This window comes from Astatotilapia calliptera, chromosome 7 (genome assembly GCF_964374335.1).
Source record: "Astatotilapia calliptera chromosome 7, fAstCal68.1, whole genome shotgun sequence".
In the NCBI taxonomy this organism is placed as follows: Eukaryota; Metazoa; Chordata; class Actinopteri; order Cichliformes; family Cichlidae; genus Astatotilapia; species Astatotilapia calliptera.
Genome location: NC_137428.1, coordinates 29611452 through 29621791, shown reverse-complemented (window position 1 = coordinate 29621791; position 10340 = coordinate 29611452). Strand labels below are relative to the sequence as shown.

The window sequence follows — 10340 nt, the reverse complement described above, 5'->3', positions numbered from 1 at the left end:
CAATTAAAACAAAGACCTTTGAAAAGGCACAGAATAAAATGATTTGTGTCACATTCTTTCAAGTTTCACTCTGGTTCGATGGTTAGTTAGCGAATGTTTGCAGTCAGCATCTTGCACATAAACTGTGGGTGACCAAAGTAATCACAAGGTGTTTTTTGATACAGCATGCTTCATGTGTCCAATTTTACACAGCTACAGCCATTACCTTTGAGCAATCACTTGTCAACCAGTTGGGAATTATTTTCTTTAGCGACCAGCCAGGGAGCTCACAAGTCTCTAAGCCTGTGTGACTGAGGCCAAAAGAAATCTTGTTTTTTTCCACTTCGCCACCACAGTCAACCCCTCATTTTGTTAAACTATAAGATAATAAAAAGGAACCAATTTACATTGTGGAAAACTAGAGGAAGCAGGACCAAGGTCATGGAGACTAAAAAATAACAAAATAAAAATAGAAAAAAAAAAACACACTGCCTAGAAAACAAACTCAGTTGGTTTACGGTATCATACTAATTTACAGTATCTAACCACAAAAAGAGGAAAAAGGTGCAAGAAAACAAAAGAAGGCACACAAACTTCTACAAGTGTTCGACTAGCGTTCCCTAGAGAGTCTAGTTGAGCAATCACGAACAAAATATCAGCAATACAAAAAAAACCTATATATATATATATATATATATATATATATACAGGGCTCTAGAGTGCGACCAAATTTTTCAGTGGTGCGACTAAAAATAAATATTTGGTCGCACAGGTGCGACCAACTGTTCCGGTAACAAAAAAAAATCTCTGTAACTCTCCGTGTGGTCAACAACAGACACACATTATGCCCCTATCGTGGACTAAACCAATCAGAGATAGTCAGGGGCGGGACCTCTCTGATTGGCCGTGGTCCAGTTGAAAGTGCAGGTGGAAGAGAGAGGTGAGTAGCTTGAATAAAGCGATATCAATTCATTAACGGATTCCACACAAAGACCTAAACACGGAGCGGACCCAACACATCAGAATCAGCTTCGTCTTTCTCGGCTTTCTCACCCGACGGCCTGAACACGGACACGCTGTCGGAGCTTAGCGATTCTTCGGGTCTGCGCTGTGTTTACGTCTTTTTGCGCTGATTCTGAGCTGCAGGTTTTGCCTCTCTCCAACCAAAATTCACCGAGCCTGCAGCAAAAGAAGCAGCAAACTGCGCTTCACATTTGATCAATGTCGTCATGAATTCCCTCTGACTTTTGCTGTTTTGCTTCCACCACGATAAAAATCACACTTCCTGCACAGCTCTCTCTCTCTCTGTACTTCAGGAACAGTTTCCCGTCTCAAATCTGTTTTCTGCATTATTCATTCGCTTATTACCCACCAGTCTAGCGTTGTTTACAGCGCTTTTTCTTTTTTCACTTAAATGACCTCGGACAAGAAAGCCTAATTTCTGCTGTTCAATACTGAAGAAATTTAAATTTCTTAAAATTATGCAAAATTGCAGAATATTTTTAAGGTTATCTGCTATAAAAAGCCAGACCAGGAAAATCCCCTTCATGTTTTCCTGTGTTTTATTCTCAGTTACTTTCACACAAAGGCATCTGCTGTGATTTTCACAATTCTGATGAAGTCTCATGTGTATCAGTACTGATAAATGATCAGAATTATAATATTTCTGACTGTCTGAGGCTAAATTGAATCAAATCAGGACTTTGAGAACCGGAATTGAATGGATTATAGAAATCAGTGATGATACTCAGCCCTAGTGAGCAGCCTAGGCCTGAGAGAAGTGGATGTACTGTAGCTGTGGGTAATAAGAAAAGATGAAAAGAACTATTGATAACTTTTTTGTTAAGTTAAGGCCTGATCTGTCTGAAATTCATAGCCAGTGCTCTGACACGGTGCCATCAATATTTGAATGCTGAAAAAGCACAGTGTATCCAGAAAACACATTATATGCTGCAGTAAATGCACTGCCCAAGTGTCCCCTCTCCCCACGGCCTTTCAGCAGCAGACAGCAGCAAACAGGTCGTCAGAGGAGGCCAAGATGATGATTAAGTTTTTAACATTTTCTACAATATTGACAAAGCACTTTAAGCACAAGTTTGTTAGTTAATAATTTAGAAATTAATATTGTCTGTATGGACTTCCCCCCCCCCAAAGAAAGTGCACATGTAAAACTGCGGTGTTAAGCGATGCGGTTGAAAAATTTGAGTGCGCCTAACTTTTGTGCCGGTACGCCTAAATTTTTAAAGTTAGGCGTACCGGTGCGCCCATGTCAAAAAGTTAGTCTAGAGCCCTGATATATATATATCGCAGACAGCAGCAGCAAGTAAACAAGCAGCTCAGCAGTGAAAATGTGAGGAATGATATCTGGTCCCACTGGCAATCAGATTGATTTCATTTTGGGTTGGTTGAAATCTCAACTATAGATTTCATCCATAAGACCAGACCTTCCCAAAGTGTGGGGCCCGCCCCCTGGAGGGGGGGGGAACAAAACGCTTGGACACTGCTAGCACAGGGGCCACAGAAACGCAGAGCAGGAGATGAAGCATCGCTGATTATGTTTCCAAACCAACTTCATTCTAAGCCAAAGACTAGCATATCTGCCCTTTGGCTTCACCTGCACAAGTGCCGAGGTAGGTCTCCCCTGCAGAATTGGTTTTCGCTGGGCTCTTCAAGTCATGGACAAACAGTATCCCACATTCTTGATTTTTAGTTCAAACACTTGTTGTAATGACTCACTACTCTTGACATTTTGGAGATGTTAGCTCTTTATACAGTAAAGTTACAGTGGGATACAAATAATATCAGGCTGATCCTGCCATGATTAGTTCCCCCTGTCTAAATCACGGACTAACAGTTGGTGATGTTCGATTCGTGAACGAATCGTTCAATACTCGAGAATCACTTTACTGACTCGTGAATCATGATTCACAAGCCCAACTGACTCATCCCTGTTGCTGTTAGCAAACTAATTCCATTAGTAGAAATATATCTAGCTTATAATTAGAGCTGGGCGATAGAACGATAACGATATGTATCGCGATATAACTTTTACTCGATAGAGAAATTAAGCTATCGCGATAGACCTCGCCGCTCTTGTCCTCAAAAAAAAAAAAAAAAAAAAAAAAGGTCAGCCAATCCAAATTAAGTAGCGCAGAGCCGAACCAATCACAGCCGCAGCGTCACGTCGCGTGACTTGTTACGTACAGCACAAGTGCCAAGCCGCACGTGTGTTTGTTTGGGAAGCAGCCAGCGGGTAATGGAGCCAGCGCGTAATGGAGGAAATGAGTGTGCCGACTAGAAAAATCAACCGAGCGTGACCGAAGAGAAAACAGATGATGGTTCCAATGCCGGAGAGATTGTCGAACAGAAGAGCCAAAGAAGGTCCGTAGTGTGAAGGTATTTCGGCTATTTCAAGTCTGACAAAAAACAGAGTAGCGTGCACTGTAAATTGTGCCGAAAGCAAGTCTGGAAATACAATAAACCGGTGCATGCGTCACACTGTGCGCCACGTTATTGTTTCGGTGAAATGAATTTCTACAATACTGTTAATTCTACTCTCTGCAGTGTTTAAATGCTTACATATACACACAGTTACTGTCCCTCCACACATACGACTCGGTTCTGCTTCTATGCCCCAGCTTTGTTTACGTTTTCCCACCGAGGCTTCTAGACTTCTGATTGGCCAATATTTCTGCACGGTTAGGAATCTAGCGCCACCTGCTGCTTTGGCATGTTCATAGCAGCGTTTTCCTTCATTTCTCCCTTTGTGTGTGGACGGGATTATTTTTTAAAACGAAAACGGAAAATCTCCGTTTTCAAAAATACCCGTGTACGTGTGGACGTAGCCTCAGTCTCTGACTGGAAGCGCTAATTCGTCATTCGGCTTTTGTCAGACTAAAGTAACTGTTAAAACTGTTTGAAAAGCTAAGCTATACAACAAGGAGAGATTGAGAATTTCCTTTTAGTTCTCAGTTTATTTGATATTGACAAAAGTTAGTCAGTTTTGTCTGTTCTTCTGTAAAACAAACTAAGATTTATTTTTAGAATTAATATTTTGTTTCTAAGTGGAATTGACAATTTAGTCTGTTTCGTTTGTTCTATTTTGAAACTTAAACGCTTTAGCGGCTGCCTTTTGTGTAGTTTGCAATATTTGCCTTTATTTATCTGAAAAAGTCTCATGTTCCTTAAGCACATCTACCCTGTTGAACTTATGGGAAATAAATATTTAAATAAAAACAAGCTGCTGATTATTTCACATTTTACTTGTGAGCAACGGCACATTTAAATCTTACAAATATAGTTATTTGGCTTATATCGTGATAGATATCGTTATCGCCTGAAATGAAAAAAACATATCGTGATATGAAAAAATCTCATATCGCCCAGCTCTACTTATAATTAAAATTGTGGGGGGGGGGAACAACAGCCAGTTTCTTAACAAAAGCATTTCTGCTCTGAACTGGAAGAAAAAACCCTGAGTAAAAGCTCACATCAAGAAAATAGCTCCTCGGTCCACAGTAGCATCGCTCTGCTAACATGCTAACAGCACATTTGAGCTACTCACCCTGTCACTACCCGATCCGTACCGGAAACCCGATCGGTACCCCGCATGCGCAAATCTTACGTCACTTCCTCTCTTTGCCAACATTGCGACATTCAATATATTTGAATGATACAGTTAGCGCCCAGTTAGCTCCTAGCATTTCTCAACAGCTCTGCCTCCTTTTCGACTGCCCGGGACATTTAAACAATGGATAATCCGTATACAAAGAAATTCATGCTTTTCTCCTCAACAGAGAGTGTCCCCCGATTGAGCAACAGCGCCGTAAAATAAGAAGAATGGCGCCTAATTACAGAGTTAATAATGCAGACTTTGTAATATCTCACGTGTAGATTCATCAGCCAGATGAAGTGTTTACTGACAATTGACAGTGATAGCGCACATCATCATCACTATTCCAACAATCCTCTCCTCACAGACAAGCATAAACACACTCGACTATCGCTAAATCAGATTTAACACACGTTTGTAATGACGCTAATTCAGTTTATAATAGTTTATTCGGTCGGTCAACAGGTGGCGGTATCCTCGTACACTGGGGAGTACACTGCCATTAAACGAACAGAAGAAGAAGAAAACATCTGCACATGCGCGGTACGGATCGGGTAGACTCGATTTGTACGGTCAGACTTTACACATGCGCAGTAAGGATCGGGGAGTCCTGATCCGTAACTATCTTTTTATTTTTCATTTTTGTCTACATTGTACTGAAATCCTTCATTATTGCAAACATTTTAAGATATACTTGTTATTCTTAACATCTTAACAGATACTCTGACCTTTAACTATCGTAAAACGCTACGACCGGAAGTAGAAACCTTTCGCGCATGCGGGGTACCGATCGGGTTTCCGGTACGGATCGGGTAGTGACACACCCCCTCGCTTCCTGTGCTGAATCATAAGCGTAAGCGAATCACTCAGGACTCACTCACCCCCTCCCTCCTGTGCTGAATCATAGAGTCAGCGAATTACTCACTCACCCCCTCCCTCCTGTGCTGAATCGTAAGCATAAGCGAATCACTCAGGACTCACTAACCCCCTCCCTCCTGTGCTGAATCATAGAGTGAACGAATCACTCAGGACTCACTAACCCCCTCCCTCCTGTGCTGAATCGTAAGCATAAGCGAATCACTCAGGACTCACTAACCCCCTCCCTCCTGTGCTGAATCATAGAGTGAACGAATCACTCACTCACTAACTCCCTCCCGTGCTGAATCATAGAGCGAGCGAGCGAATCACTCACTCACTCACCCCCTCCCTCCTGGCTCACAGCTTCTTCTTCTTCTTGGTTGGCAACCAATGTTAAGGCGCATTACCGCCCCCTGGCTCACAGCTCAGTGGACATTTAGATGAGAAAATATATATTTGACACATTTAAGGAAAATACTAATAAAATACAAATAAACAAAATAAATGTTTATTAAGCAATTTTGATAGGAAATTGCTTAATTTCAGAAATGTTTTTGCTCTTTTTTGCTCTATAAAATTGTTGGGATTTTTTTTAGAATTATTCATCTTAGCAGTAGGATTTACATGAAAAGAGAAACAAATTAAGTTTGAGTGAAAATGTACATTTTTTGCACTCTCTGGTCAACTGACTCACTGAATCAAATGACCCAAAAAACCGATTCACTTTGGTGAGTGACTCATTCAAACTCGATTCAATAAAAAGAATCAAATTTACCATCACTACTAACAGTATCTCACAGTTGTTTATGTTTTTCAACCCATTTTGCACAGAGAGGCATTTTTTGAAAAATGTATTGATAGCAATGTTGAATATTATTACACAGGAAAAAAACAACTACACGTAAAATAATCACACTGTGATGCCTCTGCCTTTGTAAATAGAGGGACAGTAACTGCGTGTGTGTATGTAAGCCTGTAAAAACCGAAGATAGTCAGATTAACAGTATTTTGTCTCTATCTGCCATTCTGCAATTCATCTCACGTAAACAATAACGTGGCGCACAGCGTGACGTGGAAAAAGACACATACCTTTGACGTTGCGTGACGACCTCTGTATTCCTCGTCCACAGGTAAACGCAAAAAAGGAGTTTTAAAAAAAAATCTCCGTTTTCGGTGATTCCAAACGCCGTTTAAGTGTGAACGAAACAGCTGTGTTGTCAAAAATACTTGTGTAGGTGTGGACGTAGCGTAAAAGACCTAGTAGTTTATTTTATTACTACCAGTAATTTATTGCAGATTACTTGTATTTGCTTAATTGTTTACTAAATGTTTGAGGTGTGAAATAAACCGCAATGGAGCAAAATAAGGGTGTGTGTGGTTAGAGGATGTGTGCGCGTGTGCACGCGCCGGAAGGGGGGTGGGCAACATTTTTCTTGTAAAACAAAGGGGGGCCCAGCAAAAAAAGTTTGGGAACCACTGCATTAGACTATAGATCTGTCACATGACACATCCCAAAATATTGTTTGTCTTGTGTGCAGCACACAAGCAATATTTTGTGTAATGTGCGCTGCATAAGCAATATTTTTTGCTTGTGTAGTATAGGCAAGCAAAAGTATAAAAATAGCTACAGGGCTCATATTTGAGACTTCAGTTGATTTAGTGTAAAATGTAAAAGTGTATACTTGTTATATAAACAAAAAGCTGTGCACTTTGCTGGAGACTGCTTGGTGAGGCAAAGCACATTCACAACACCAACTCTGAGTTCGCTGTTACTCGCTGCCCAGGCAAGCTTGATCTCTGTGTGTGTGTAGGTTCCAGCATGCTACTGCATAAACAGCAGAAGCTGATCAGCAGATATGCAGCAGCTGTGCCAATCATCCCCACCTGGCACCATTCCCAGTACTCAGCCTCACCTCTCTTCCTGCAGCTGAGCTGCAGCCACACCCCCACAGCGTATAATGGCACATTTGTAGCTACAGTTTTTTGTCATACTTATGCAGATGAATACACTTCATCAAAAGTATGTTGTCCATAAAGTTGCATCTGCACAGATATGGGCTACAGATTTTGATTTTAGCCTCAGTCATTGTACACTGTGTCCTTTCCAAAATTAAGTGCACTAAAGGGTCAATGGCTTTAAATGTGGGGCTGATATTTTACTGATGTTTTACTGTCAGTAATAAAAAATAATTTTTGGAGCACAATTTTGTGGCAGTAGTAAATCCATCTCTTTGTGTGTACCAAACCCTATAAAGTGGATCACTATGTGCACGAACAAGTAAACAGTTCAAACAGACAGTCTTAGAATGGATTGTGATTCAGGACACCTCAGTGACAAGCTACTACAGAAGATGGGCTTGAAAAGAGGCACAAAACATAGTTCCACTTGAAATACAGACTGACACAAAAACAAGTACAGCTTTTGTCCAGGTACAGAAAAAAATAGATCACATTTTTTCAAAGTGTCACAATTTCCAGGCTGAACAACTTAAGTGAGAAAGCTCTTTGTAAGACAGGGGTGGGCAATTAATTTTTACAAGGGGCCACATGAGAAACCCGAGTTGCGTCAGAGGGCCATATCAACGACATCTTGAACCCAAATCTGCTTAACTTTCTTAAATTGTAAAATTCACTAAATTATATATTACGAATAGCTGGTACTGGTAATCAGAAGAATAAAACTAAAATAAAATAATGTAAATATTTATATTGGGCTATGCTATGTGAAATTGTGGCGCATATTCCAAATAAAACAAAAACAACCACCGAATCAATGTCATTTTATTTTAACATGTTTAACTCAACAAACAAGAAGTTTATAGAAATGCAACAATACAAAGATTTGTGTCATGTTTTCCTCATTTTCAGTGAGAATAATCCAGCCTGTTTTGGTTTTGAACAAGGGCATTGAAATCTGGCTGAATGTCTGAGGTGGCTATGCGAAGAACAGCTGAGAGGTGGTCATCAGTGACAGAGGACCTGTGTTTGGATTTGTTGAACTTCATCACCAAGAATGTCTGTTCACATACATAGGTAGATCCAAAGAGGACTAGAATCCTCTGAGCATGATTCCTCAGGTGTGGAAAGTTCTCTTCTTTGAGGGAGGAATAAAAGTCCAGCAGTGAGACTGACCTGAAGTGCTCTGCCAGAAGTGTGTCAGACAGCAAGTCAATGAGTTCCATCTGAACATCACTTGAAGCATTATCCACACTGCAGATGAAGGGAGAAGAAACCATGTCCATTTCATTTTCAAGAGCTTTGAAATCTTGAAATCGCCTTGAAAACTCTGCATGCAGTACTTCTAACATGGCTGAGTACTTGTGGAGGTGATTGGCATTTGGAATAGCCTCCTTTAGTGTTGGCAAGTGGGTCAGAAAGTTGTCCTTCACTTGGCTTGAGATAAGCTGACACTTCCTCATGAAAGCCTTTACTGCACTGTACATCTCGTGCACAAAAAGTCCCCTGCACTGCAGTTTGACATTTAGTTGGTTCATTAGTGCAGTCACATCCGCAGCAAATCCAAGGTCTGCCACCCAATCTTCATCTGAAAGCTCTGGGACGGCATGTCCTTTCTTCACACAGAAATCCTGAATCTGTTCTCTCAGATCCCAGACACTTTTTAGTACCTTGCTTAGGCTGAGCCACCTGACAGAGCAGTGGTAGCTGATGTCACCATGTTCCATCTCATTTTCCTCCAAAAGAGCAATAAATTGTCTGTGATTTAATGCTCTTGCTCTGATGAAGTTAACTGTTTTAGTTACAACATCAACAACGTTTTCTATCTTTAACACTATCTTACACAACACTTGCTGATGTATAATACAATGCAAAAATGTCAATTTCTGCACAGGATTAATTTCTGTCACTTTATTCTGCATTCTCTTTAAAAGTCCTACATTTTTTGGACAACCATCTGTTGTTACACCTGCCAGATTGTCCCATTTCAGTCCTAATTTGTCCAAACATGCATTTACCTCTGTGAATAAGTCATTGCCGGTTGTTGTTCCTTTCATTGACTGCATGGCAGCCAGCTCCTCCGTGACTTGAAAGTCTGCAGTTATTCCACGTAAGAAGATGAGAAGCTGGGCGGTATCACGCACATCGCAGCTCTCATCCAAAGCCAGAGAAAAACATTCAAAGTCTGCAGCTCTGTTCTTCAGCTGAAGCTCCAAGTTCTCAGCGATGTCCTCAACCCGCCTAGTCACAGTACGTCGGGAGAGTGAGACGTTCTCAAACCCGTCCTTTTTCTCTGGGCACATCAGTGCAACTGAGTCCAATAATCACTCCTTAATAAACTCTCCATCAGAAAAGGCCTTACTTTTCCTGGTGATTTTGTGAGATATTACATAACTTGTCCAAACGGCAGCCTCTCTGGTGGTGTGAAGTTTGGTGAAAAGTCCTTGTTGGGTTTGCAGTTTTGCTAGCAATGCATCAGACACCCTTGCGTGCTCTTTTTCAGACAGATTTCTGTATTTATCCTCATGTTTGGTCATGTAGTGGCAATTCAAATTGTAATCTTTTAACACAGCGACCTGTGTACCACAGACCAAGCACACAGCTTTACCTTTAATTTCTGTGAACAAGTACTTGGTAGTCCATGTCCTGTTAAAAATGCGACATTCGTTATCACTTTTTCGCTTCTTAGCGTGTGCTGCCATCTTGAGGCTAACGTCATTTATGGCTGTTCACCTTCACTCAAAGCTTGCGACACGCAGATACGTCAATATGGAAGTAGCGTAGCACTTTTCAGGATAAAAGCAGCACCGTCGTATTGCACGCACTACATATATTTACATAATCTATCTAGTGGTAATTTATTATTGACCTCACGCGGGCCTGAAAAGGATACACAAAGGGCCGGATGTGGCCCACGGGCCGTAATATGCCCAGG

At 41.0% G+C, this 10340-nt stretch overlaps 1 pseudogene; it reads right to left on the bottom strand.

The window, feature by feature from the left end:
• Positions 1-8313: 8313 nt before the first annotated feature.
• LOC145430229 (general transcription factor II-I repeat domain-containing protein 2A pseudogene) lies at positions 8314-9708 on the bottom strand (annotated as a pseudogene).
• Between the last annotated feature and the right edge of the window lie 632 nt (positions 9709-10340).